The sequence below is a fragment of the Cyanistes caeruleus genome, chromosome 1, assembly GCF_971803275.1.
Source record: "Cyanistes caeruleus chromosome 1, bCyaCae1.hap1.1, whole genome shotgun sequence".
Taxonomy (NCBI): domain Eukaryota; kingdom Metazoa; phylum Chordata; class Aves; order Passeriformes; family Paridae; genus Cyanistes; species Cyanistes caeruleus.
Window position 1 is genome coordinate 68,272,709 of NC_141701.1, and position 22,582 is coordinate 68,295,290.

General features: G+C 38.1%; 1 long non-coding RNA gene across 1 annotated transcript; it reads right to left on the reverse strand.

Annotated features, from left to right (window-relative positions):
- Positions 1 to 11,454: 11,454 nt before the first annotated feature.
- Positions 11,455 to 19,859, reverse strand: LOC147655565 (uncharacterized). The gene is made up of 2 exons (XR_015289115.1): positions 19,347 to 19,859; positions 11,455 to 12,976 (listed from the first exon to the last, which is right to left on the reverse strand). It is a non-coding gene; the product is annotated as an uncharacterized LOC147655565 (long non-coding RNA).
- Positions 19,860 to 22,582: the final 2,723 nt, after the last annotated feature.

The window sequence follows — 22,582 nt, forward strand, 5'->3', positions numbered from 1 at the left end:
GAAAGGAAGAAGGTGGCCACTTCTTCATCCTTGCCTACATTCACAATGGTTCACCTATGGGTCTACTGATCATTTAAAAATATATATTTCATCTGACTACCATAATTTTCTTCTTGAAAAGGAAATTAAAGTGGAAAACAGACTATTTATTCAGTGCATAATGAAAACAAGGAACCTAGGAAAAAAGTCTGCGTATTTTATGTTAAATAACATGTGCATATGTGAATATGAAATCTAACCTTTTGATAAAAAGAGTCAATAAAATATTCAAAATATGTTTTCATATATTCAGAATTGTGAGAAAGCAGATAAGAGAGTAATGTACATCACAACAGCAGGAAGGCTCAAATAATGACATATGGAAGATATTTGGATTTCTTTTTGCATATTCAGTCCAGTGATCTCTGAGTACTGTAGTGGTCATCCCTTCAAAAGTAAGTTCATGGACCCAACTGTTGATTCATATAGTTGTCAAAATGCAGAGAAGGTAACAGAATTTAAAACATTAAAATAAAAATTAAATTAGGGATAAGTTGGACCAGTCTTTTTTATCAAGTTTTCTGTCAAATATTGGCTTTTTTGCTACCACTGATCTCAAAAGGCACTATTTCCTCTGTTCTTGAGTTCTGCTGAGTGTGAGGTAGCAGAACATGAGCCAGCTTCCCCAAAAGCTTACCTACCAATTGTTATTTCTAGTAAGACGTCTTAATGTCACACTCAGGCAGCTTTACACCATTTTGCATCAGATTTGAACATAAAAGTCAAATTTCCCATCTGACATAGACACAGATTTTGCATAAGTAAAGCTCCCTCTTTGAACATGCTTGACACCTACACAAGCCCTGAATGAGACAGCACTGAAGGAAAAGGTCTGGTTTTAAAATGCAACATCTCAAAACCTCCTCACAACTGCTGTAAAAAGGCTTGTAATGGGCCAATTAGTTCATGGCAAAGTTGAAGGGAGTATGGGGAGATCTTGAATTTCATGTATTTATGCAGTAACATAGAGCATGAACTGCCTTTAAATGGTGAATACCCTGCGTGTGTCAGTTTAGGCATCATAAAAGTGCATAAACAGGAATTCAGCTGCTCATTTAGTGTAGAAGGGAACTATTTTCCTATCAGATTGTATGGCTGAAAACAAAAAATGTAACACAGAAAAGCAATTCAAACTGCAATTTAAAGTAAAGAAAATAATTTCAGATTTTTTATAACACTTGTATTTTGTATGTTTTTTTCTGTGAAAAACACATGAATTGATACAAACCACTGTGATGCTTCTTGAAATGTTTTTTGTTTAAACTGCTCTAGTCTTGTTCTGTGATTTGACATTTACACTCATTTCCATCATGCTTGCTCTGAGAAATCCACAATGACAAGCAACAGTACAGGTTGTGCTGTACCAATTCTGCCTGAATCCTGCCACAATCACATGCATGTTTGTGTGTACAAACTACCAAATTGTCCCTGATTTGAAGTTCTCATTGGGAGAAAGTGTTTCATGCATAGCAAATAACTACATTTGCATAACCACAAATTTCACAGAGAATATTTACTACAACTTTGCTTAGGACCTAGCAAACATATGTTCGGATTACCTTAAAAGATAAAATCTTTGTTACACTCAGTTCAGCAGGACATAAAATATAAACTGTGAACTTTTTCAGAGGGTTTTTTTGGTGGCTTTGAGGGGGTTATTTTTGAGGAGTGTGAATGCATGTTTGGGTTTTGTGGCATTTTTGTATGTTTTGTTTTTTGGGGTTTTTTTTAAGTTTATTTTAATTACTTTTAGCATTATTGGGAAAACAGCAAGGTGTGTATGGGAATGCTCTTTCTTTGTGTAGTCCCTAGAGACTTGCCACATAATTGGCTTCATGTCTTACTATTTCTGATGTAAAATTGGCCAGTCATTGGCCTCAATCCTTAGCGCTTCTAAGCTATTCCTTTTCTTCTTCTCAGCATTTACAGAGGTTTTAGATTTGTTCTTCAGGGTGATTTTAACTATGCTCTGTCCCTCTGAAGTACTTTTGTATTTAAAGCTACCTCATGAGTCTGAACTGCTTTCCATTGCGTAATGTGTCAACCACACAACTTCAGTTATGACTTGCCCGGAACACAGTTTATAAATTAAATTTTTAGTTATAATAAGATAAGGAGGAATGTTAATTTCCCATCACAAAATTTCTGACCAAGTGTCTATCCAAGGAAAAAGAGAAAAATTGTGGTGTTATGGTCGCGGAGTCTGGCCACTGAGGAATCAGAAGTGGGTCACAGGGTTCCTATTGCTGTACTTAGTTGAGTCACAGGCTGTCAGAATTGGCACAGGTGCAGTTGGGGTAATCCTTGAATACCACCAAGGTCTGACTCAGCAGAGCAGTTAAGCAGCTGCTTGTCTTTAAACTGACATACTTAGGTCTTGGACCTTAAATATCTCAATAGAAATAAAAGCGGTGAGCAGCTTGCTTATATTATTTAGCAGTACATGACTTCTACTTGCTATTGAAACATATACAGTGGGAGACTAAACTCCAAAACATCTATGAAAGAGACATATGGAAAGCAGGTTCAAATTTTTATAGTACTAAAAGATTAATCCCACTGAGATTTCATTTGAATTTTTATGTATTATTTAAACCTAGAAGGTGAGAGCTCAGGGGACACAAAAGAAATTCCTCTGATTAAAGCAGAAGATGTGTGATTGGAAGACTCAGACTCAATTCCCAGGTTTGCTGCAGTGTGTAATCTTTAGTTTATGGGATAAAAAATAGACAAATATTTTTTTCTTTTTGCAGTCTGGCATGGTCATATTTCCAGCGAAAACATATGTTGAAAATCCTTTCTCCCTTCCTCCCTCCATCATGACTTAACAAGAGGCTCATGGTGAAGAGCAAAAGAGGAGAAAACTGCATGATCTCTTGTGCTACCTATTCTCTTGCTTCCAACATATATTTCTAAAGAAGTAGGCAAACTAGCACAACACAGATTGAATAATTCTTGCAACAGAGAAGATATTGCAACAAAGAAGACTTTCTTAAAGGATTTGTGTAGAAAGATAAAGTTCTGTTTGCTTTGGTGCCCTTTCTACTCCCAACAAATTTAAGTCTGCCCATAAAGGTAGAAAAATATTAATTATTTAACAACATAATCTCAAAATTTCTTTGAGAGTTACAGAGGAAAAAGAATCCGCATATGTGGAGTTCTAATTTTTTGAAGGTGCAGTAAAAGTTATTACTGCCCTTATATAAGTACTGACTGGAGTCACAGAGCAGTAAAAAATACAGAAGATGAGCAGGTATTCAAATTTTTTGCTCACATGGTATGTCATAGCATTGGTTTCAATGGAATTACTTCAGAGAGTGAAAGCACCTGGATTTCTTCATTTAAAAAATTGCAACCTGGCACTAGAGGGATATTCACTGTTATGAACTCATTAACCTTTAATACTATGCATCATTTTCATGAAAGAGTGGATTGAAATCAAAGATATATATTGTAGTTTATTCATAGGAAAATGCATTTGTCTCTAAACAAATATCAGAATTGTTTTCCTTACTTTGTATTTTTCAACATTTGAATGAAATTGATGCCTTAAATTTTAGCTTTCAGATTTTCCAGATTCTGTACTGCATTAGTACAGTATGAACTCCATATAAAATTAGCAAGTTCTCTCCACAGTTTAGTTAGACAAAACAATCCTTTTCTAGCCTGAGAACCAAGAATACCATTGCAGTTTCACACCTAAAAAGCATAAACAATGGTGAATTGAGGAGAGCAATCTGGGAGGATGGGACTTCATAATCTGAGGCTGTAATTGAACAATTAACCCAAATATGTAAATGGACCAACTTTCACACTTCATAAAAGTGTGAAAACGTGTGACCAGTCATCCATTTTGGGTGTAGCTTTGGCCAGGTTCTTTTACTGTCCAAAGTGTGTCCTTTGAAGGTCTTTTGAATAAATACCTACTTTATTCCTTTAATACCATCTAGCCTCTGTTCTAGGAATCCTCTCAAGGCATCAGAGAAGCTACATTTATGAAATGGACAACTAAGCTGTGTAACTCTTTGAAATGCAATTCATGAAGGCTGACCAAAACAGGAGTTTAAAAACTAGAACAGGGATAAATTCACGAAGACTAGGTCATTAGTGGTGCACTGGTTTGAAAGCAAATTAGTGGGAGATCCCAAATCAGAATTACAATTGAATAGGAAAATTAAAATAAAGGCAATAGTACAGAAACACTGGCTCAAACTGACAGGGTCAGGATACAACCTGACACCCTGTTGGTCAGGGTGGTGATAGCAGTCCGATTGAATTATCTCTGCAGTCCTGTTGGAGTGATGAATGTGATTCAGTCGAAATAGTGATCTTCTAGTAAAGTCTGGTCCTTTTCTGGAGGCCGGGTGGTGATTAAGTAGCTTTTCTCCGGGAATCCAGTGCTGCTAGCGGTGTTACAAACCTCAGATTACAGCCAGGTAGGAATGCTTGGTCCCTCCCCTGGGTGGAGCATCTCACAATGGGGGGATGTAATTTTATCAGTCATGCAGTGAGACTCAATGGCCCAACACAACAGAAGATATGTCCCTGGAGGGAGGATGGGTCATGGAAGAGATGAAGAACACTGCCACACCTGTTTTTAAAAGCTTATGAAGATGGCAATAGAATACATACTTTTGGGCACATCTTACATTGTAACCTAAGACAGTGGTTACATGCAAGCCAGGTCAGAAATACCAGAGCAACTGGAATCTGGGAGATCACACCAGAGGCTCCCACCCATATACAGTACTGCCTCTGCAAGCAGTAGCCAAAGTCAGAGACATCTTGAACAAACCAAGGAAATGGCAACTCTTAGATGTTTTAGGAACAATCAGCACAAAGGCAGGGAAGACAATGTCATGCCTTATGAGATCCCAGCACAGAAAGTATTTTAGTCAGTGACAAGAAGGCACCCTCACTTGTGTGACTTCATATTCCCATGCAGACTGCAGTAGCAGATACAGGGTGTCCTCACTGCTCTGACATTGATTAATCTTTAGCCATCCAGAATTCTTGAAAGCTATCATTGTCTGACCCAAGTCAGTGCAGCTCTTAAGCTTCTTTAATCCTACCTGGCATCAGGATCTCAGCTCACCATGATCAAATCACCAGTTCCATGTCTACCTTGCCTCTGATTTTCAAGTATGAACTCTGACCTCTTGCATTTCCACAGTGTACCATGTCTTGCAGATCAACTTTGAAGGTCGTAGACTTAATCTCACCTGCTGACCCCACCACCAAAATTTTGTGTTGAAATCCAGCAGCAGGTCTTTCAAGTGCCTCCTTCTTTTATAAGAAAATAACTATTCTAAAAATAGAGCACTAAGTCCTAGGGTTGAGCAAAATCTGCTAAGTCAGAGAAAGAAAAAGTTAGCTAAGTAAAAAATCTGGTGCTTGTGGAAAAAATAAATAAAGAAAAAAAGCATTAGTCCTGCAAAAGGTTGTGTTGGATGTGATGTTGTTATGATTTTCTGGAATTGTTTTATTTGTGCTAAACATAAGTAGTTAATTTTTTACAGCAAGATAATCCTTTTATCTGTGTGTTTTGTATTTCAATGTATGGAAGTTATAGACAGTTTATTAATCAAATATTTAAGAAATTGGAATATATAACATTAGAATGTGTGTGTGTGCGTGTGTGTGTGTGATTTTATGCCAATGTCTACACATAAAGTCTAATCTGTCTTGCTCTCTCTAGGGCCAAATTCATTCTTCTGGTCACAGCATGGTAAACCCGGAGAAACCTGGCAGTTATTGGCATGTTTCCATACAGCCTCTTCTACGCTGTCTCGGTGGAGGATCCATGACCTCGAGACAAGGCCAGCTGGGGACAATGTGGCCAAATGATAAAAGGACTGGCTCGATTTAGTGACCCCAAAAAGTATGAATGTTTTTAATACGAAAATAACAAACATATAATCCAAATGGCATAAGGGGTGCACTAAAAAGGTGAGGGTCAGAGTGATAAAATAATTCATATAAGCTACAGCCAGGGAGGAGTCTGAGGGTAAGGGTCCAGTAGGGAAGGGTGATTAGGAATATGTAAAATAATGCACCAAACATAAACCAATAACAATAAGGGAAACAACTTTCTGTCAACATTTACATAAAACTGAACAAGGGATAGTGTGGGTAATACTTTCTTCTCCATAACTAGGAGGGTTTTTCCCATGGCCTTCTGCCTGGGTTTCTATTAACCCCAACACTACACTATCTCAGAGAATTTGGTTTACAAGGAAAGGAAAAGAAACAAATGTGACTTCAGCATCATTTTTCACTTTCTAAACTGTTTCTTTTTATTACATGATATAATGTGGGACCACAAGGTGATTTATAGCCCACCAAGAAGTGCCTCCAGTTACTGGCACTGTAGAGCAAGAGATGATTGTGTCAGTATCATGGTGCTCTGGCTCCACATTCATTGCAAGGACTTGGATTAAGAAATATATCAGCTGCTGAAGCTAGATGCAAAGCACTGATAGCTTTATGCTGTTGGCCCTCTTATCTTATGCCATGAGTCTTTCTCTCTTGTTCGTCTCATCTTTCTGCAGTAATTGGAAGGCTGAAGTGGAGCACTCAGATGGTTTTGGTAATAAATCTCACATTATTAACCTCAATGAGATATTTTTGTAGGCTTAACTTCAATAAAACATGCTACTTCAGTCAAGCTTTTTTGGAGGACCCTACTGAACCTTCATTCTGAGGTTTTTTTTTCCTTAGTAAGTTATGCTGACAGATTTTCAGCAAAGTTTTCTCTGCATTAACAGAGGTTAGGCAAAATTTAGCCACAATGGAATAAGATCTCCCTGACTCCTGGCTTCAGGGAATATTTAGACTGCTTTTTCTGTTCATTCCTTCCCTTGCTCTTTCTTATGATCAAAACAACCGCAGAGCATTTTTAATTAATATATCCCCATCTTTCATTACCAAAATTATGTCTTGATTCCCTATGTCGGGTTCCCTGGAAAAGCAACTCTGGGATGGTTGGGATCAGATGGCCACCAGAGGGAGCGCGCGGAGCCTCCAAAATGTAACACGCTCCCAGTGCTGGGAGAAGAAGGGGTCGGGGGTGCGAACCGCTCCTGTGCACCGCGTGTAACTCGTGGGGGTGGGCAGTCAGGCTAGGGTAAGAGCTCACAATCTGGCACCTGAGATGCTCGCAACCCAGCTGCCAAAGGAAACAAAAAATCAATTATATCAACTTTATCTATATCTGTCTATAAATACATATGTCTGTTCCCCCCCCCCCCCCCATATATAGACACACATATATATAAGAAAAAAGAATGAAGTGAAAATGCCATAAGCCCAGGCAAACTGGCAGTCTATGTTTATGTTTATGTTTATGTTTATGTTTATGTTTATGTTAGCTAGAATCTGATCTGGAAAGTATTGAAGGGTTTGGTTGTTCTGTGCTTCTTCTTAGCAGTCTCCATGTGTTTCAAAGCCCAGATTGAAGCCAATTAGTTAATTTTGTTTCTTGTAGGACGACTGAAATTATTTCATCAAAACCTTAATTTTTTTTTTATCAGGCAAAGATAGTCCTCTCAGATATAGACATCTTTCCCCATATGCAATCATATAATACCCTGGTGTCAGGAGGGACAAATTATTTCTACTTCTTTGTGTAACCCAGGTGGAAAAAAAAAAAATAAAAAGAGAAGTAAAGGAAGACTTGAAGGACCAGTGCAACTAGTTTTGTGACATTTATCCTTTCCATGTCCATGTGTTCATGAGAGGCTGTGATAGCTGTGATTTCTTTATCGCTTCAAGATTAACTCCATAGATAACTTAAAACGGGCAACCCTTTTCATAGCTTCAGCCCCTGTCAAGGCTTACATAATAGTAACAAGTGCATACACACATGTACATATGTACACATATATACATCTAAACACTTCTTTATCATCTTGTTATTAACATTGACCTAACTACAGTTGTGTTCATAGTAGTAACTGAGCTTTTTAATTCAATATCATTTGGTCCTTCTTGGGCTACACATAAAAGTGACTCACAGGCACAGCCTTCTGCTGCTTCTGCTACCATCAGTCCTCCAGCTCTCAGACACAGATGTGTGTGTGCATACAAATTTGAATTACAGCTGGTGTTCTTGAAAGCTTATTTTCTGGCTAAAAGCAGTAGGAACTTTTTTCCTGTTTTCACAGAGGTTGTCTGTTAGTATTGTGAGAAGTCTGGTGGTGATTCTGACCAGGAGCTGAAAAGGTTGCAAGGCAGTGCTAAAACTGATGTGCTATGTTTGTGAGCAGAGGAGTCTGTATATTTTTTAATAAAAGGCTACTTCCCTTCCTATGCTAGAAGATAGCTCATCTTCTCCACTGAGCACTATTTTTCTGTTTGGCTAATATTATGTCTGCTGAGGAGTGACACATTCTGAACCTGTCAGGGATTATATATCTGTAGTTACAGAACAAGGCTCTTCATCAATGATATATTCTGAGGATGCTTAAAGTTTTTTTTTTGATGTGTGTTTGTGTGTGTCTAAAGTCGATCAAATTAGTGACAGTCCTTTCTTTCAGAGCTTTAACTGAATCAGCAAAGCTCCATATTCAGATTTAATCTTGTTAAAAGCATCAATTTGATTTAGAATATAGAAGGCAGGTAGCAGATTTTGCTGCTTTCAATATCTCCCTGAGTAAGGTATTAATCTCTAAACAACAGGAATACTGTCAAGCAAAGGAGTTAAAGTCTTGCTTCTAACTCTTCTGTCTCTATGCTACATGGTTTGCTGCCAAAAATAGTTAACAAGAAAACACATGTTCAATTTCCTCTGAAAACTTCATAGTACTTTTTATCTTAAAAAAAAAGTGAAAAAGGCTGAAAATTGACACCATGGGTATCAGAATATTTAGTAAACACTTCTAACAAGTATTAATAAATTAAGTACAAGGAAAACCAAGTCACACTGCAACTGAAATGTAACAAAACTTGAAGCATACCGTTGTATTGAGGTTTTGTGGGGGTGGGGATGGGGGTTGTTGGTTTGGTGGGGTCTTTTCTACTTGACTGGTTTTGGGATTGGTGGGGTTTGAGGATTTTGGTTGGTTGTCTTCTGTTTTGTTAGGGCTTTGTGTTCATGTCTGTGTGTGTGTGTGTGTGTGCGTTTGTGTGTGTGTGTGTGTGTGTGTGTGCGTGTTTGTGTGTGTGTGTTTTTTTATAAGAGTATAAAGGAAATAAAAATAGTCCTTTGATAAAACGTTAACATGTTTTTTTTCTGAAGTTGGGGCAGGAGAGCGAGTTTGAAGAAGATTTTAATTGCAGAGTATAAAAATCTCAAATCAAAGATGTGCCATTTAAATATACATAGTTTGTGTATCTGAAACCCAGAGCATGTTTTCACCAGCAAGTGAGGAAGCTTCTGGAGAGAATTCATCCAACCTGACCACCCATGACCACTGCAGAAGTAGCGGGAAATTACAAGTGCTCTTGAAAGGTTTTCAAATCAGGTCCCTGAGACTCACAGTAGATGATGGGATCAGCTGCCCTCTGAAACTTCTTTTTTACTCTCTTGACAAAAAAAAAAGCACTTAGATGATTAGCCTTCAAGGTCTGGAGCAATTTATAGTGGTGAGTCGGATGATTAGTGTGTTTAGACAGGATACACTTACCCTAAAGCTTCGCATGCCTCCTAATTTGAATTGTCAAGACACATCAAAGAGACACATTTCTGCACATTATTTTCTTCCACTAAATATTCTCTTTGACTCAGTCTATATTCCCACTGTAATCAAGAACTCATTGTAACAAACTTTTTTGAGGATAAAGGGATGAATAAGCAGCTATTCAACACAAACTTTCTATTCTTTCCCACTATTGAACATTTCCTGATATGTTTTAGACTTGACCAAAGATTCTATCTTTTGTGCTTTTAGTTATTATTTGATCAGACACCGGTTGCTTATCACATTCAGGAATAATATATCATAGGTAATAATAACAGTATTTTCCTTCAATCTTACCTGAAATATTAATATTTCTAAAGCCACATCCTTAATTTCTTTAATTCTAATAGAATTAAACAGATAATGCCTGGAGATCAATAACAGGTCCTCTAAGCCACCCCAAGAGATCCTACTGACAACTGCTATAGAGCTTTCCATAGGATGATTTTCTAATTATTAAACTCAACTTAATCATGAATACAACACTTTTATTATGACAACAGGTTATTATCTTACCAATTTTTCACCTCAAGGTTCAAAAAATTATCAATTCATCTCTTTCTATTTTTTTACTTTTTTTTCAGACACAGCAGATTAGATGTCCCATCTACGTGCAAAGAACAAGTACAATGGAAAGGAAGTAGTAGATTCCAACCTCACTGATTATGGTCTTGTGGATACTGCAGTCTTCCGTCTTAATATCAGTATCCAGAAACAATGAGAAGCTCAGACAGAAGCTCATGTGTTCAGATAGAAACTTTCATTCTCAAATGAAAGCTACCATCTGATATTTATGAGAAAAAGAACAAAAAATTGTTTAGTAATAAAATGTCTTACATATATTTATTGATGGAATTTTGCAGTCATTATCATTAAGGTTTTTTGCAATGGGTTAGAAGCTTGAAAAATTCCTGTTACAATGTAAAAATTACTTCCCAAAATATGTAATTTATAAGAAGTTTACAGTTGAATGTGAAAACAGCAAAATGACACTTCCATCCAATGGTGAGCTGAAATGGAGGGAATGGGTTTTGGAAATAATTAGTTAATTTTAATTACAGGTTTGCCTTTCTGTTTCAAATATAAATATGAAATTTGCACTATATTCAGGATGAAAATATATCTCATGAATACTAGCAAAAAATCCTGTCCCTGACTTGAATGATATAAACTGTTTTTCTTGCTTTTCTGGCAATTATATCTTTCTGTAAAATGGTTATGTGGGCACGTGGTCCAAATTTTAGTTGAATGTCCTTTACGTACAGCCTTCCTTCTTGTCAGTTCTTCACTTGTGGATGGAAGATCAAAGCTATATGTGCACTTCCTCCCACCATCAACAGAAAAGCAAGTTGTAAGGAGACAAATGCTGGGCACTGGTTGGGTTATCTCAGCTGGAAAGAAAAAATTAGAGGGAAATGGGGGCTAAAAGTAATTCCATGTGTATCTATGTATCATTTTCCTGTCAAAGATTCAGTTCTTTTGTTTCTAGATATTTTTTTTTTAAACCAAACAAAACACAAAAATTGAAACCTGTCAAATCTGGAATCTATGGTGCTCCAATCTAATTCCAGAAATGTCATATTATTAAATTAAAGCTGGAGTATACTCTGATAAAAATTCAAAACACAAATAGCAAATTTTGAGGTAATCCATCTTCCAAGACTTCTTGGAGATTTTATGCTGGCATTCCTCTGACAATATCACAACACTAATGAAATCTCTCCAGGCAGACAGAGCTCTTCAACTGGCTATATTTATTTAGTACAAACACTGCAAAAGCGAAAACAATTCTTCTATTTTTACATGAGAAATAGACTGTGACAGAGAATCCTTACTACTGAAAATTACAGTTAAAACAAGAAACCAAAAAAATAAACAACTTGCCATGTGGACCACAATTATGAGGAACAACTTCAAAATTAGCAACAACTTAAAAAAAATCAACTTTCTCCTTCATTTTTTTGTCTACTTCAATGAAAGCACATTCTGCACTTTTCCACTATTTTCATAAGGATTTTATCACCTACTTATTATTTCCTAAGGGAAAGTGTGTTTTTAAGTCCAAGATAATTTTATCAACTTTCGTTTGTAGTATAGTTTGGTATGAAAACCTTATCTATGGTATAATTGATCCAAACAGTAATATTCAGGAAAAAATGGAATGTAAAGAGAAGAAAAAAACCAAAAAAATAATATTTCTTCAATGGAAATTAAAATTAGCATAACATACATGTGTCATCACATTTGAACTTATGAAAATGTATGTTTTCACTGAAATGTGAACTTTGTATTTCTCCAGGATTGGGTCTGGCTGAGATGCAGTTAATTTTTTGGACTTTCTTCAAGGGGTCCATGTCCTTATTGCAGGGGATCCCAGAGCTGGTTGCAGTGTTCCAGGTGGGTCTCAGTAGAGCAGAGAAGGGGCAGAATCACCTCCTTCGCCCTGCTTTGGATGCAGCCCAGGATACAACTCGCTTTCTGGGCTACACACACACGTTGCTGAGTCTTGATGAACTCATTAACCAATACCTTCGACTCTTCCTCCTAAAAGCTGCTCTTAATCCTTTCCCTGCCCATCCTGAATTTTTGTTTTCTCTCCCTCCTCCCCTATAGCAGCTGACAGAGATGGGGAATGGGGGCTGTGGTCTGTTCATGACCCCTTGCCTCTGCCACTCCTTTCTTCTCAGGGGAGGACACCATATACTTTTCCCCAGCTTCAGCTTGGGGTCCCTTCTGTAGGAAACATTCCTCCACAAACTTCTCCCCCAGGAGTCCTCCCCACGGGCTGCAGTTCTTTGTGAACTGCTCCAGCCTGGGTCTCTTCCATGGGGTGCAATCCTTCAGAAACAAACTGCTGCAGAGGCAGATCCCCGATGTGGTCAAAGGTCCTGGCAGCAAACTTGCTTTAGTGTGTGCTCCCTCCATGGGGCCACTGGTCCTGACAGGAACCTGTTCCAGTGTGGACTCTCTAGGGAATCATAGCCTCCTTTGGGCAACCAACTTCTCTGGTGTGGAGTCCTCCCAGGTCTGCAGGGGAATTTCTGCTCTGGCACCTGGATCACCTCCTTCACTGACCTTGGTGTCTGCAGGGCTGTTCTCATGTATTCTCATGCTTCTTTCCAGCTGCACCTGTCTGGTATTGGCTCTGCCAGACATGGGGGGAGTTTCTGGAAGCTTCTCACAGAAGCCAACCCTGCATCTCCCCCACTACCAAAGCCTTGCCACCCAAATCCAGCATATTGCCTCACAGTACCAAACTAAGAAAAAAAAAAGAGGAATATAACATTAAAATTATTTTAACAATTTCTGTATATACATGTATGTACACACTTCATTACACTTTCTGCTAAAATTTGCTATTTCTATTTCTTCTTCTAAGCTGCTAAGCAAACTTAACATTGCACTGCAGAGGTGTTTACTAGTTTAGTTTAGTTTCTTTGTAGACTAAAAAATACAAGTGACTACAAGTACAAGACTTCTGCAGAGGGAAAAGGTATTCTGATAATTGTACACATTGTGTGTGGTTCAAGGGAATTGGAAAGAGATTGCAGAAGAAATTACAGTCATCTGAGTGCCAAATATTCAAGGCATATTTGAGCAGCAAAGGGATAAGGCTGCAAATGATAGGTCATGAAAATCTGTGTGTGCGTAACACTAACAGAGGAGCTATATTTTTTCTGGGGAAGGAATGGAATTATTTTTATTTTTAAACAACCATGAAAAGAGACAAATTTCTCTAACCTTGGGCAATTAAACTGAGGTGCCTCAGGTCCTCACACCAGAGTGAAAAGGTCCTCAAGAAAACAGATTATTTTTCCAGATGCTTAGAGTCAGAAATGAATTTGAGTCACGCTGCCCAACAGACAAAATGGTTTTCTGACCCAGATAGCTTACTGCCTACAGGTTTTCCTAAAATGATAGCCAGTACAAAACATGAGTGCCAGGGCACCACCATTCTTATATGAGAGTTAGGCATAGCCCCAAAACAGAAACTTTTAAGTTAACTCATTTTATTAGATGTAATATAGTGTGTTCTTTGTTACAGAATTTTCTCATTAACACTGCGATAACAGCATGTACTACTGAGCTCACTTCAGATGCAAAAATAAATAAAACTCCTATCACAGACATTGTTTCTTACAAAAAAAAAACAAAAAACAAAACCAACTTGATAAGTGAGGAACCACAGGTGTTGTTTTCAAGGTCTTCATGGCAGTAATACACGCATGCTGCAGGCAACTGCATTTTGAAAAAAGTAGAATCACAAAGGATACTTAGCTGAAGCCTGGAAAACACATGTTTCTGCACTGCATAAAAATTCTATGCTGACTCAACCAACAAGAATTTTTTCTGCCTATCTTCTGGCAGCATGGTTAAGGCAATGCTGATTCTTAGTTTGACTGATCTGTAGTATGACAAGCTTTCAAGCATGGCAGAAGCCTTGCAGCAAACCTGCCTCTGACAGAGACACACAAAAGTGGGATGTGTTCAGTGGCACATGTGATACAGTCACATGCATGTGCATGCCACACAGGGTAGCGGCCTCCATTGGTTTGGCTATCTGGCTTGCAAATGCAACAAAATATAAATTACTCTTTAATACAAATCATTGCTGGGCTCCACTTCCAAACACACTTGGAGAACAATTTTCCAAGAAAATCTTATTTCTCAATAATGCTGAGTCTTTAAGAACAATATATTTTTTTCTTCTCTACCATCTTCATCTTCCTCTATAAACAGACCTTTTACTTAAGCTTCTCCACTTGTTATCTTCAAAAATATCATTTTCCTTATAAAAGAAAAGAAACTCATTCTAGATCAAAACTGACACAGAATAGGCGGTTCACTACTGGCCTGGGAAGCACAAGTTATGAAGGTCACTGGAGAATCCTGAGAGACCACTAAAATGCAATTCCCTGACTTAAAAAGTGTGAGAAACCATTCCAGGCCATGAGAACCCTGCAAGTGCTTTCTGGTTCATCTGAGAGGCCCTGCTGCCTGTATGGTTCAAAATGACCAGGTTTACCTCCCAGGCAAATTTAACCCAAAAGCCAAGGCACATTAGGAAAAGGACCTGACTGCCACACTCTGGACTACCCTGCCTGTACACTGTTCAACCAAGCAAGCAAGCACTTTCTTGGACTATCTTTGTGACTGGGTGAAAGCCATTAGCAGAGGCAGTGCAGGGGCTGTAGAACAAGGGGGTGACTGGCACCAAATTAAGGGGTCTGCAGAAGGGGCCCCTTTTTCCCCACTGCTGCCGCAGGAATACAATGAGAAAGTAGGGAAGCCTGCAAACCCCCTCTTCTCTATGACAGCAAAGACCTAACCCTGCTCTGTAAAAAACATTTGAATGCCCTGCCAGGACCCTCAGTGCTCATTGCAGACTGTGTAGAAGGACTGAGAGACAGCTTGGACACTTCTCCAGTGTCCAAGCATTTGTGTTCCACCTTCGTGATGCTTACCCATGTCCCTACAAAATTCATGTTTTTAAAGTCCAGCCATTTCTTGCCAGTCTTCTTCCAAATTCTTACTTGGTTTCTAGTTTTGTTTTCAGAAATGCTAGTAAGTCATGCATGACAGCTCCAGTGACCAAGCTGATGTGTAAGACTGGCATTTCAAGTTAATGTCAAAATATTAGAAGTGGTTTGCAGTTAGCTGTCTTTAGGGACTGTTAAGGCTGCACAGCTTTTTCAGAGCATGTGACACACTGCTCACATTATAAACCACTAACAATATTATCAAAAATCTCTTACAGCATAAATGAATAGCTGCATACATGATGTAGCTGCCACAAGCTGGTTGTGTTTCCTTGTCCTCAGCTTCTGACTGCAATATGTAATAATAATCTTTCCAGAGAAAATTACTCAAACAAACCACAACTACATGCAGTATTTCCACTACTCCTATTTTGCAAGATAGTGTTCTGATACAGTGACTGCCTTTTGTGCTCTCTCTCAGAACAAATCAGAGCTTAATAATAGAGCAAGCATAGAGATGTACAGAGAGTGCATTAAAGTCACCTCCACTTTTCCTAACAAACACATTGCCATCTGTCATCCCCGTAACAGTGTGTGAAAGCAAAAAAAAAAATCAGCTAGAAGAAATGATCTAGAAAGAACCAGTCACAGCACATGCATTGATTACTACAAAAATGTTGCTGTAAGGGCAAACCTGTTTGGGAGTCTGAACTCTTATAATCTCTCAAAAAAGATACAGAGGGGAAAATGGGAAACCAGGGAAAAAGCATAATTATAGTGTCTTCCTGTCAAATGGTTGGAGGGATAAAATGTCATCTTTCTGCATAATAAATAAATTAGAATTTTGATATTTAAGTCCTTGTCAGAGAGAAGATCTATCACAGAACAACCATCAATTTCTATGCTGCCTCTAGGATAATTTTTCTCCATTGAGGGCATTTGACTGTTAAATGCTAATAGGAATTAAATAAATGCTTATGAAGTTTAAGATATCTAATCAAGAAAACCCAGAAAAGATTAAAATTACTTCCCTCCCCCCTGCTACTTACAACAGACACTGGTTGTGATATCCAGATGTGAAGCGTCTAATGAACATAATGGCATCTATTTTAAGAACTACTGTAGCATCAATATTACTTTGCAGATCACGACACATAAGGAAAAAATTAAAGACAAGGAAATTGTGGTGTCCCTGTCAGTTGGCTTCATCAGCTGCACTTTGTATTTTATCCTTGAAACCGTTCAGAGTCTCAGTAAACAACATTACTTCATTGTCATCTATATTCATCAGAAGATCCTAATAGCTGCTGAGGTAACCTTGGCTGTTAGTCATGAATGGCAACCAGTAGTGACCACATTTAGGGCTCCGGTCACATCACTCTTGTATGTCTTTGCTTTTCCTTTCTTTGTACTTGTATTTTTATGCATCAACACAATACTTCCTTCTTAATTGGACCCTCTAAATGGATCCTATTCCTTATCCCTAGAGAAGAGGTGCAAAAATATTAGTTTTTCTCAGCATTAAAAATCATCACCATACAGTACCAACATATATTGTTCCATATAAAATCAAAGCCTGTGTAAAGGAAAAATGGGTTTATCATATTTTAATTTTTTTTTTCTTATCTAGAAAAAGTTAAATGAGTTGTTTGGGATTTTTTTGGTTTTTTTTTTTTAATTAACTTGGCACTTCTCTAATTTTAAGACCCACTATTTTGAATCCATTTTTTAATGTGATGCCATTTACAGTTCCACATTTGGCAAATTCACTGCTCAGAAAATTCAAGTAGCCTACCCCTTCTACTGGAATTCCCTTTCCATGTACTTGTCTCCCTTCCTGTGTAATGAGGAGAAGCCAGAGTTCAGGAAGCAGAGCAGCAGCAGATGAATATCAAGACCACTTCAGAAATCCTTGGATTTGTAAGAAAGCTCTAATGTCATGGGGGATTGTTACTGGAGGTAGATTTTTGAAGAACATCCCTCAGATGTTGCCTGAACTGCCTGGCAGGATTGATCTTAACCTTTCAAGGAAGGTATATCAGGAACTCAAGAGATATATTTTATCAGAAATGGGAAAGCTTCAGAGTCAAAATTTATATAGGCACACCAAAGGGCAGAGCCACAGATGCAGGGGCATCTCTCTTTGACTTCCATCTTGGTCAGCATTACCTTTGATGTCTACTTAGCAGAGAATTTTCCTTGCCTGCAAACAAGTGATCATTATTCCACCCAGTTTTGGCTGGTTAGCTATTAATGAGATGCCTAAGGCTTTTTCCCCCCTTGTCTGTTATCACAGAGATGGAAAGCACAAGGTGAGAGCACAGTGACGGCTTGTTCGTAAAGTAGGGATCACCTGCTGGACTTGCAGGCAGAATTTTTAGAGCAAGGTCCTTCACTGAAAAAATGGAATGGCTCTTTTTTATGATGGTACTAGAGTGGGTTTTTTTAGTCACTGTGCCTCAATTTGCTTCCTGGATGACTATTTGAAAAATGCCATGACTGGCATTATTTTTTTTGCCAATGCCAAATGCCAAACTGACTATATTTTTTTTCAATGTTTCCAGCATCATCATCATCATCATCATCATCAATAAGAATAAGCTTGGAGGGCAAATCTGGTCTCCAACTATACTTATGAAAGCTCACAGTCTCCAAATCAAAGTTGCAATGCCATATGATTGGAAGGGAAATTGCACAGTTGTAGGTCACGACACAAAGTGCCCAGAAAGTCTTTGTTAATGATGCTGTCAGGTGGAAACTCAGCTTAGTTGTTAAAGCCCAGAGTAAACTTTGAGGCTAGCAGCCTAAACAAGAAAAAGATCTTGTGAAAACTGTTGCAGTAGTGCGAAGATGTAACTTAAATGATCACATCCATGGAAACTAGTCAGGAAATGGTTGTTCATCCAGGGTAAAAATAATTATTCCTAATTAATGAACTTAATTAATGAGTTTCCTGCAAAAATATGTCTGTACTTGAGAGCCCTATGGTCTTTACAGCTTTAGTAGCCATCATCTCGAAGTCATAGAGAGTATCTTCTTCAGCAGACATGACATCAATCTAAAACACTTGCAAGAGAAGGAAAACAGGAGCTTTTCTATCAGAAAGCATGTGGTGAACTATGGGTTAGAAATGCTATTGTCACCTGAGACAGTGATAAATAGAAGTCATGTGCAATTTCCACAGACAGATGAATGTGTAGCTGACTAATGGCATGTTTTGCTCATTTAGCTGCTGGATTGCTCAAAAGCAAGACTTGCATCTACAATTTTGCAGGTACATAGAAGACTGGAACAAAAAGTCTTCCTGTTCAAGAATTGCAGTCAGGCTCATGGGTTTATAGTTAGAAATCTCATGCAATTTTTACACCTGAAATTGATGGCATTTGTGCATCATTGTCTAAATAAAATGTAATGCATATTCCCTCCTTACAGCACCTAAACTGTACCATTTTTCAAGAAATAACAACACCATCATTTGTAGAATGGGGTATAAGGTTTAACATCCATGTTCCACTTCCTTTTTGCTCTGTACATGACTACATTCATGCCTCAGTGCAAAGCACACTTTTTATTGTGGTGCAAGTCTGCAGCAGTAAACCTGTGGCAAATTACAAGAACAGTTCCCCTGTAATTAAATATCTATTGTTTTATTCCAGTCAGAGGTTAAGAAAATATGTAAAACAAAACCTGTAGAGAATATCCTGAATGGGATGGAAACATTTAATTCTTTTAGCTGCATCACGCTATTTCAACTAGTTCCTTTAAAGTAGTGCTATATAAGCATTTTTAAAGTGGAAAGGATGCTTTAGAAACCAAGTTCCACAAAAACAGCTCTAGAGCAGTAAAAACAACAAATTACTTTATACAGGTGTATTCTTTTATAAAGCAAGATGGTATGCAAGACTTATGAAATGCAGAGGAGAAAGAATTTAATTTTCTTGTGTTGTGCTCAAGAATACAAGAAAATTGAACTTTTTCAGCTCACACTGGACTTTAAATATCTGCTGCCAGTCAGAACATTCCTTGTGACAGGATTCCACTTACCAAATGCTCTGCAATCCAAGGACTGTGCCAGTTTCCAATCATAGGAAAAGGAATATAACACAGAAGCTATCATCTTCTACAGATGACTACAATCTTAACATACCTGTGGAAAATTTTGGAGAAGAAAGCTGCTTGTAGAGCATTTCTTTGGTGAAGTTACTTTAGATTGAGTTTAACAGTGGGGGAGGGGAGGGGAGGGGAGGGGAGGGGAGGGGAGGGGAGGGGAGGGGAGGGGAGGGGAGGGGAGGGGAGGGGAGGGGAGGGGAGGGGAGGGGAGGGGAGGGGAGGGGAGGGGAGGGGAGGGGAGGGGAGGGGAGGAAGTGCGGGAGGAAATGCGGAAGGAAGTGCGGAAGTGCGGAAGGAAGGAAGTGCGGAAGGAAGGAAGGAAGTGCGGAAGGAAGTGCGGAAGTGCGGAAGTGCGGAAGTGCGGAAGTGCGGAAGTGCGGAAGTGCGGAAGTGCGGAAGTGCGGAAGTGCGGAAGTGCGGAAGGAAGGAAGGAAGGAAGGAAGGAAGGAAGGAAGGAAGGAAGGAAGGAAGGAAGGAAGGAAGGAAGGAAGGAAGGAAGGAAGGAAGGAAGGAAGGAAGGAAGGAAGGAAGGAAGGAAGGAAGGAAGGAATTCTATGAATTAGAATAACCTATTTTTTAAAAATTCAAACTATTTCAGTCAACCTCACAAGTAGACAAAATTAATCAGCAGTAAGTAACCCTGTTAAAAGCACAAAGAATATCAATTGTTTTACTGTGAATCTTTAAGATTATTTATGGCCTTCTAGCTTCCAGAACAATCAAGGCTAGAGAAATAGCAATTAAGATTCATGTCTCAGTTCTCAAAATTTATTCCAGTGGGATTCAAATAAGTAAATTTTTATTCTATTATTTTTTCTTCACCTCATTGAACACTCATGTCCCACTGCAACAGATGAGAGAATACAGTTTCTGTAGAACCTTAATATTATATTCAACTAGTAGGTGATAAATAGAGTTGATGTGGAATGAATGGTATGAGGATAACCAGTGCATCCAAGTCATCAGCAGATACCCTGAACATTGCTGTTTCAAGGTATTTCTCTCATTTCTCACAGCGTGCATAGCATAAAATCTATTAGAAATTCAAATTATGTTTTCACAGCAGTGACCTGTGTCAGAGCAGAAGGAAAATACATGCTCTCAGTGGTTCAGAGTACTACAATAATGAGAAGATGGTGCACACTACAGCCACTACATCTTGATGGTTTCTCTGGCACAAGCTTCTAGCAGGTAAGGCAGTAAAAATGACAGATAATATCCCTATAGACCTTGACACCTCTACTAGTCACGTTAACAAATTTTACTGCAAAAAATATACTACCTGGTTGTTGTTTTAAATGTAGTTTGTGGACAGCATCCAGACTGCAAATGTGTCTGTTGGACTGAGTGTCAGACCTCCAGGATCTCAGTGACCTCGTCATTTACCCACGTAACACCCACATCCATCTAACACACATTAGAATGCACTGTGCCACCTGTACTTGGAGCAATCAGCCATTGCTGAATACTCACACTGTGACACTTGTCTGTGACTTAATTCTCGGTACTCTCAGCAATCAAACAGCCAAGCGGAGAGCAAACATTATCTTGCACTTAAGTTCTAACTTTTTGCATATAAAATTTTGTGGAATAATATATGGCCAAAGGATATTCTTACATTATAAGTTTGAAGCTGCAGTTAGCATTTAATGTGGCTAGTGACGCATGTCTTACACATGCATTCTCAAAGACAAAGAGCATCTATTCTCTTATGCCTTTGAAAATAGCATTTCTCTGATAGATGTTCATGCAATGAATTTACATAACACTTTAAACTCTGGAATTGGGCTGGTGCCCAACACTGCAGCAAAGCCTGATCATTTATAGAAAAGCCTCTCTCCTAAATGTCACCTAGCATCTTTAGATACTAATAGTGAGCTATATAAGAAGACAGTAACAAAAGAGATGAAAAGAACTGTAAAACAGACAAGACTTACAATTAAAGAGATCTGGCAAGGTCTGTTCTCCTAGTTAATTCACAGGCTTACCAGTACATGTGTTCAAATGCAAACTTTGACCCAGCTCCTGGAGAAGCTGAAAGTCTGACAGATAACACACATACAAGAGATTGCTTGATACATTAAGGCAGCAGTTTTAGACTTTATGGGTGAGCATTCTCTTTGATAATGTGGACTGTCACTGAGCCTGATGTTAAAGCAGGTCCCAGATGATCAGTGCTTCATTTACAATGGTTCAGGACAGTTCTTGAGACTGACAGAGGCAATGCTTAGACCATCTACCCACTCAAAGTAAAGTTTAGTAACTGATAAGTTGATTGTAAAAAATAAAAAGTAAATCAATTCCAGACTTAGAGTTTTCAATTGTTTCTTACTCATGCAGACTTTTCTCACTACTGGTGATTGTGAGGTCCTTAGTGCTTTATGATGTTGAAGGAGCAGATTCACATTATCCCAATCTATTTGGACACAATCTATCTAGACACAATCTCCCAGAATGACTGGGCTCCAGTGTCAGGGGAGAGTGACTGGAAAGGAGAAAAAGCAAAAGAGAGTTTTTACAAGGCAGAGCAGGCTCATCCTAAAGCCTCATTTCAATAAAAATACCATGAAAAAAAAAATAAATCACTACCTTAGACTATGCCTACCATCTCATATGCAGAAAACATAGGAGGAATCATTTTTTTTGTTAAAAATAGCCCTAAGGCTCATCAAGAAACACCATTAAAAAGTGCATGAGACTTCTGCGATATCTGATTCTTTGAGAAAAAGTTAGCTCTTGAATGACCATAAGCTATCTGCCCATGATATCAGTCATAATCATGATTTTTGAATTTTATTACTACTTTCATCCCATTACTGATGGCATTTGTACAGTAACCTAAAGTTTTTTATTTATGATGGCAGTTACTCTGTTCTAGTAGTGTTTTTGTTTCAAATAAGAATCTCCTGAAGTTCTTCAACATCAATGCTTTTAGGTTTTATGTTGTTTTACTTTCTCAAAAGCTCAGAAGTAGAGGGAGGGATAGGCTTGCTTCATTATAGCACAACTTTCAGGGAGACACTTTATATAATTAATTACATATAATTACAATAAAATAATAATATTTAACTAAGATAAAATAAAATATTAAAATATTTTATAATAATTAAATACTTTTATCATTTGCAGATCCAAATATGCTCATTTTCCATTCCACATATTTTCAAGGCCAGGTTTATAGTATCTTACTTTTCTCACTTATCTTGTTTGCCTTTGTTTCACTTTATTCTTTTGACTTCACTTTGGCTAAACTTTCTAATTCAAAAATATTCA